General features: G+C 46.6%; 1 long non-coding RNA gene across 1 annotated transcript; it reads left to right on the forward strand.

Moving 5' to 3' along the window:
* Positions 1-654: 654 nt before the first annotated feature.
* LOC110595297 lies at positions 655-5,828 on the forward strand. The gene is made up of 2 exons (XR_002481741.1): positions 655-3,566; positions 3,684-5,828. It is a non-coding gene; the product is annotated as an uncharacterized LOC110595297 (long non-coding RNA).
* Positions 5,829-7,397: the final 1,569 nt, after the last annotated feature.

The raw sequence follows: 7,397 nt of genomic DNA on the forward strand, positions 1-7,397 counted from the left end.
AGAGAGAGTCCGGGAGCCGGTGCGGTGGTGGCGCAAGCTAGCAAGAAGGCACCCGGGCGAGCTGGCGGCGATGGCGCCGGGCGTCCAGCCTGGCGACCCCGCGGAGGCGGCGGCGAGCGTAGCTAGAGCGTCCCGGCCCGCGTCCGTGAGCGAGGCCGCGGCAGAGCCAGTGTGGGGCGCGCCCGCGAGCGAGGCCCCAAGTGCTCTGGAGCTTGAGGCTGGTAATCAATCGCCTTGCTGTTGCCGCGGGGGAGCCGCGTCAGGGCCTTGGTGTTGGGGCGTGGGCCGATTGCGGGTGTCGTAGGTTTCTCTCTTTCAGGCTTGCGTCCTCAGGCATCTTGTCTGGAGCTTGTGAGGGCAGCCTGCCAAGGCCTGGAAGGATGGTAGATGGCAAGCTTTTTGGTTTTGTTGTTCGCCAGTTGGAGGAAGACCAAATGAACTGGCTAGAACCAAGTGTGAGACGCAGTTTCAGCACGTTTGTAAGCAGTTTGTGTGTTGAGTCGGGGCGATGGAGTATTTCAGTTTTGTGAGATGACCTGCCGTTTTCTCCCCCGAAGTGGTTTTCTAAACGTGGAGTTCGGTTGCATCACTGGGGCGACTTCTTTCGTGTGGGGGCGGGGCAAAATGTTTTGAGTTCTTTTCCCCGTAGGTCTGAGTTGACAGAAAACGAGACAATCCAGTATCAGCATAATCAGCACCACAGGTTACAGTTTCTAGGAACTAGAGCACCAGTAGTTCTCACGTTAAGGTCTTGGAGGAGCTGTCCATTGGAGAAGTGGCGGGTAGTTGCTTTTCTTCCCCTCCCCCTTAATGGGACCTTCAGGGCGCTTAACCCCTTCAACTTGCTGTTTTTACTTGAAGTGTTTTGGGATGGTCTTACCAGGGAGAGAGGGTGGGGGGGAAATGTTTTTTTCTAAGATTTTCCACAGATGCTATAGTACTATTGCCAAACTGGGTTAGAGAAGGAGTGTGCGCACGCCTGTGCTGTTGGCACCAACACCTTCAGGTACTGGAGCTGCTTTTATCCCTCCCTGGACGAGTATTCCCAGTTGAAGCTGAAAAGTACAGCACAGTGCAGCTTTGGTTCATGCTCAGTCAACTCAGGAGAACTTCAGAAGAGCTTGACTAGGCCAGATGTTGAAGTTAAGTTTTCAAGTAATGTGCCTTTTAACATGCTTTATTAAAGGGGAGGGGCAGACGTTGGCAATTAGCAGTTGGCAGTGACCTGTTCATGGTTGGGGCGGGGGGGTCGGGTTAGGTAATTGTTTAGTTTATGATTGCAGATAACTCATGCCAGAAAACTTAAAATCTTAGAATGGAGTACGAAATCTCAACTTCCAAGTTGGCAAGTAACTCCCAAGTTCTTGTTTTCCCTCAATTTTTGAATTGGGCAGCTCGGGAAGTTTACGAAGAGCCACTGGGTGTACCAGTGCATTAATTTGGACAAGGAAAGCACTATAATTTGCCAGGTTCTCTGTTCCCCTCAAAGTACACTTGGGGGAAAGTGTTAGACTGGGGGTTGGTCTGGCCCCCGGGACTGACGTTAGCAACAACCTTGGGAGTATTTTAAAAAATGCAAAAGTTGTCTGGATATGGTAGTGTGTGGTTCTCTTTTGGAATTTTTTTCAGGTGACTTAATGTAACTTAATACTACTATAGAAACTTCAGAGCAAAGGAAGTGGCTTAATGATCCTGAAGGGATTTCTTCTCATGGTAGCTTTTATATTCTCAAGTAAGAATCTATTCTCAGTTGTGTGTAAGCCGAGTTTTTTTGTAGTGTAGGAGGTATTTTTCCATTGTATGACTGCAGAACACGATGTTAAGGTACGCTTCAAAAGTCTGTAAATTGTGTATTTTAAGTTTGTGTCTATTTGTAACTCAAGACTGATTAAGAATTGTGATTGGTTCAGTTTGAATGTCTCTTAGAGGGTGGGCCTTTGTTGATGAGGGAGGGGAAACTTTGTTTTTGTAGACTTTTTTCAGATAACGTCTTCTGAGTCATAACCAGCCTGGCAGTGTGATGGCCTAGATGCAGTGGGATCCGCTCCTTGGTGAATGATAAGTAAAGGCAGAAAAGATGACATGTCACGCCCCACTGGGGAATGAGCATAACCCTGAGGTCCTCACTACTGATGAAAACGTTGTCTGCGTATGCCAAAAAAAAAAAAAAAAAAAAATTAAGCAAACGAAAGCCACCAATTTAAAGTTATGGAATCTACCATTTTAAAGTTATGGCTTGTCAAGCTATACCCACACAAATAATGAATTGATGAGAAATGCAATGAAGATCAGATGTCCATCTCAAAACTGCTTTTACAAAAGCAGAATTTTAAAAAGATGAAATGAAAATGATTATACTACATTAATCCTGGAATCAAAGAAGCCGAAATAAATGAGTTGGGATCAAGCGGATTGAGGAGGCTGTGCTGGGTGCCAATCTTTCGTTTGCCTCAGACAGGTTTCTCTTCGTTATCAGAAGAGTTGCTTCATTTCTTCTGGGAGCAGAAAACAGCAGGCAGCTGTTAACAGATAAGTTTATAACTTGCATCTGCAGTATTGCATGTTAGGGATAAGTACTATTTTTAAGAGCTGTGGAGTTCTTACGTATCAACCATAGCACTTTATCCTGACCCTTTCTCTAGGGGATTTCAGGATTGTGAGGAATTTTCCCATCCAGGCTTTTAAGATTAGACGTAGGACTTGTGCCTGTGGGTTTACCTGATGGGCTAGTACACCTCACTTAGAGGCGTTCTGCATCTTTTAATTTCTTAAAAGCCTCTAAAGTGATTCGTGCCTTAATCATAATGCTTATAAAACGAAGGGAGTTTATTTAATCATTGAATCTCCGAAGGCCCTATGAAGAGGATAGCATGAGTGCTATGTTAAGAATCAGATGTTGAGCGTGCTAAAATTTAAATGTTGTGTTGTGATATGTATTGTGTAGAAAACCATTAAATCATTCAAAATAATAAACTATTTTTACTAGAGATGTATATTTTTAGAAAGCTGTCTCCTTATTTAAATAAAATATTGTTATTGTCTGTAGTTAGTGTCGGGGCAATCTTGGGGGGATTCTTCTCTAATCTTTCAGAAACTTTGTCTGCGAACACTCTTTAATGGACCAGATCAGGAATTGAGCGGAAGAACGAATGTAACTTTCTTAAGGCAGGAAAGACAAATTTTATTCTTCATAAAGTGATGAGCATATAATTCCAGGCACATGGCAATATAGAGGCCCTCTAAATAAGGAATAAAATACCTCTTAGACAGGTGGGAGATTATGATCAGAGGAAAAGGTAACTTACAATTTTGTTTCCAGAAAGTCAGCGGGCTAATAATTTGGAGTGTCAAACTAGAGTGATTAAAATACTTTCCCACATCTCCAAAGTTTGCATGTCAACTCGAAATGCTTAGGATCTTCAAGTGTTAGACAATGTTTTACGCTGCTGGCGTGGGGGGCCTTGTGGGTTTTTAAAGAATTTTCCTTTACAGAGGCTTCATTTCATCCTTCACGAAGTTGTTCAGGATTTTGACTTGCATATGAGTGCTTGGCTCTTCATCTTCTAGTGAGTGTATGAGACCTTGCAGTGAATTTGTCAGCATACTTACTCAATTTTTTTTCTTGGAATCTGGAGGGAAGGGCGGAGGGGGCGGGGCTTACTTGTTTTAGCTTTTTTTTTCAGGCTTCACAGAGAATGCAGTTGTCTTGACCTCAGGTCTGTCTGTTCTGTTGGCAAGTAATTACGCAGTACTGTTCTGATCTGCTGCTATTAGAATGTATTGTGAAACGACTGAAGTATGATGAAAAGTTGTGCTCCCCATGCTTGGAGTAGTGGTTGTTGGAGGAAAATCCAGCTGAGTGATAAATAAAGGCTGAGTGTTGTGAGGAAATTACCTCCAGCTTGTAAGCAGTCTGTTGTGATTGAAGCTGAGAATACCCTTTGCTGTGCTGCTTTAGGTAAAATGCTTTTTGTTCATTTCCGGGTGGGGGGCACTGAAGCCTTTAGTCTTTTCCAGATGCAACCTTAAAATCAGTGACAAGAACCAAATTCCAAACAAGCAAGCCTTCAAGAAATGTAACTGGCAAGTGGATATGTTTACCAGTTCAGTGATCTTAGTGCATTGTTTTTGTGTGGGTTTCTCTCTCCCCTCCCTTGGTCTTAATTCTTACATGCAGGAACATTCAGAACAGCAACATACGTATGCGAAGGGCCAGAGAAGCCAGACCCAGTAAGAAAAAATAGCTCATTTACTTTAAACAAATCAAACATTCCATTTTAAATGTGGGGATTGGGAACCACTAGTTCTTTCAGATGGTATTCTTCAGACTATAGAAGGAGCTTCCAGTTGAATTCACCAGAAGACAAAATGAGGACAACAGGTGAACAAGCTTTTTCTATGTTTGCATTCAAAGTCAGATCAGTTTCAGGAAAAAAGCCAAGTGTTGAATAGGCCAGCTTTATGCTGCAGTTTAGCAGGTGAGCGAGTTGTGTGTTGGCGCGGGGGTGGAGGGGTGAGGTGGGCGCTAAGCCTTTTCTTAAGATTTTTCAGGTACCCCTCACTAAAGGCATCGAAGGCTTAAAAGTAGGACAACCATGGAGCCTTCCTGTGGCAAGAGAGACAACAAAGCGCTTTTATACTAAGGTCAAAGTGGCATCGGCCTCATAACCCAGTTTTTGCTAGCAATAAGGACCTGCCTCAACACCCACTTTCCAGAGTGAAGCTTCCAAAGGAATGCTTGAGTGTCCGTGGGCTTCCCTTAACGTTTTGCAAGCTGTTTTTATAGCAGCTTTTAGCCAGGCCCACATCTCAAGTGGTGCTTGACGGGGAGGGAAAGGGGGAAAGCGGGCAACCAGTTTTCCCAAACTTTTCCAGCAGCCTGTTAAAAACGAGGCCTCCCCACAAGCGACTTCTCTGCCACGTCGCCACCCCCTGCCTTTGGCCTAGCACAGACCCTTCACCCCTCACCTCGATGCAGCCGGTAGCTTGGATCCTTGTGTGGGCATGATCCTTAATCGGTTTCAAGGTAACAGTGGTGCCGAGGTCTCGGGCGGGTTGCACTCGACTAGAAAAGCCCATTAATTTGCCTGCGGATTGTTAACAGAACGTTATTGAAACCACATCCAAGTAGCTCTAAGGTGTTTGACATATCATAACACTTACCCATCGACTAAAACCACCTTAAACCATTAAGTGAAGAACTGCCTTGTTGGGTGGGAACGTCTTAACTTGCAGCCAGAAGGAGATAGGCATTTTAGTGGTTGAGGGCTGTTGGGGAGGTATGCACAATTTCTCTGCTAAGACTTTTTCAGGTGAACATAACAGACTTGGCCAAGCTAGCATCTTAGCGGAAGCAGATTCTCCAAAGCTCTTCAGTAGGGCTGTGAAGGTTTTTCTTTTCCTGAGATAACAAAAATCTTTTTGTTATCTCAGGTTTTGCTTTTTGGCCTTTTCCTAGCTTTAAAAAAAAAAAGCAAAAGATGCTGGTGGTTGGCACTCCTGGTTTCCAGGACGGGGTTCAAATCCCTGCGGCGTCTTTGCTTCACTGTAATGCCAGTCTTCCGGGCTCTTTCCATTTTCCCCCTCCTGGCAGGGGCTAGGCTCTGGCGCCTGGAAAGTGGAAGGTAACCGTACGGTACTTTCACACTAGACATTCCCTGATGTTGCGTTTGTCACAAGCCTGACTTGATTGTGTGTTTGAATTACATGAAAACCTCATGTGACTGACTTGTATTTCATTTTCAGGTATTCCCTGTGCAGCTAGTGCTTGGAGAATGCCTACTGTTGAAAACTTGCGATTCCATGTAATAAAGAATGGAAAGGTCTAAATTGGTGTGGTTCTTTTGTGTATAAACCAAATCTGAGTAGGTGGCAGAAGACTGGGTGTCTGGGCTCTATTGCCTTGTTCAATCTGTGGCCCAATAACAAAAGTTGCCCAGTTACAGCATAATCCTCAAGTAGGGAAGAGGCTTGCGAGTGGTGGAACAGCAATGGATGAGTGTCCCACTAAAAATTACCGAGTTAGCTGGGCTTGGTGGCTCAGCCTGTAATTCCAGCGCTTTGGGAGGCTGAGGTGAGTGGGTTGCCTGAGCCCGCGGGTTTGAGACCCGCCTGGGCAACTTGGCAAGACCTCATCACTATAATAAATCAGAAATCAGCCGGGCGTGGTAGCACGCACCTGTAGTTCCAGCTACTTGGGAGGCTGAGGCTGAAGGATCGCCAGAGCCCAGCAGGTCGAGGCCGCGGTGGCCGGGAGAGTGCCACTGCACTCCAGTCTGGGTGACAGTGAGACTCCAACTTAAAAAAAAAAATTACGAGTAAACACGGGGGATTTCAAGCAGCCCCCTTCCCACTGTTAAAGTAGCAATTGGCTGTCAACTGGAGTGGAGAGAAAACACCTGGGGGTGGAGAGGGGGCTTCCGTTGCTGCTGTGGGAGACCCTTTGAAGTTTATAGAGGTTCTTTCAGCGAATGAAGCTCTGATCCCCCTTTCCCAAATTCCTGGGTGACTCAGGATATTCTCACACTCTTGACAGTGGCCAAACATCTGTTGGGTTGGTGGGCCTCTTGTCCCATGGAATGTTCTAGGTTCCTAGCAGCATCTGGTTCCTGGGAGGACTGGGCAGGATCCCAGGGGATTGGATTCCTGTGTTGCAGGTGAAACAACTCCCTGATTCCCTGACCATCCTTGGCCCCTCTCCCTGAGGTGAGAGAACGCTTTCCCTGGGCTTCATTCCAGTAAACCCAGCCAAGGAGGGACCCAGGTCTAAAGCTGCCCCCAGCACGCTGTCTCAGTCTGGGGAGCCTGCGGGGACTGGCCACCACTCCTCGCTGGAGAGGGGCAAGCAGAGCTACCCTTACTGAACTCCGCTCTGGAAGGGACTACATTTTACAAATGTAAAAGCAACCTCTGCGTAACCGGCAAGGCAGCAGAGCTGGGATTCGAACATTCAACACTTGAACCTCTAGATTGCTGTCTTCAGTGCACAGAATGTTCTTAGAGATGAAGCAACGGCCCAGTAGGTCAGCAGCAGACCAACCCTGACCTACTCTGCCTGTGCAGGCCCTGCCACAGAGGCTTTCTACCCCTGCCCAAAGGGCTCCAAGGCAGGCAAGAGGGAGATTTCTTCCTGATAATGGTAGAAGCTGGACAACACGCTGCATGGTCACCGGGGTCGTCAGGTGAGTTTCTGTTCTGAATTGTCGTCAAGTCTCAGTGTCTTGGAGAAAGGCCCCTGTTTTTTCAGAGCAGAATGCTCCATGGAGAACAAAGGAGTAGAAGGGGCTGGGCTGGGCTCGGTGACTCAGCCTGTCATCCCAGCACTTTGGGAGGCCGAGGCGAGTGGATTGCCTGAGCCCACAGGCCGAGACCAGCCCGGGCAACTTGGTGAACCCTCA

The sequence above is a fragment of the Carlito syrichta genome, unplaced genomic scaffold (assembly GCF_000164805.1).
Source record: "Carlito syrichta isolate Samal-C Ts95f unplaced genomic scaffold, Tarsius_syrichta-2.0.1 Scaffold289202, whole genome shotgun sequence".
NCBI lineage: Eukaryota > Metazoa > Chordata > Mammalia > Primates > Tarsiidae > Carlito > Carlito syrichta.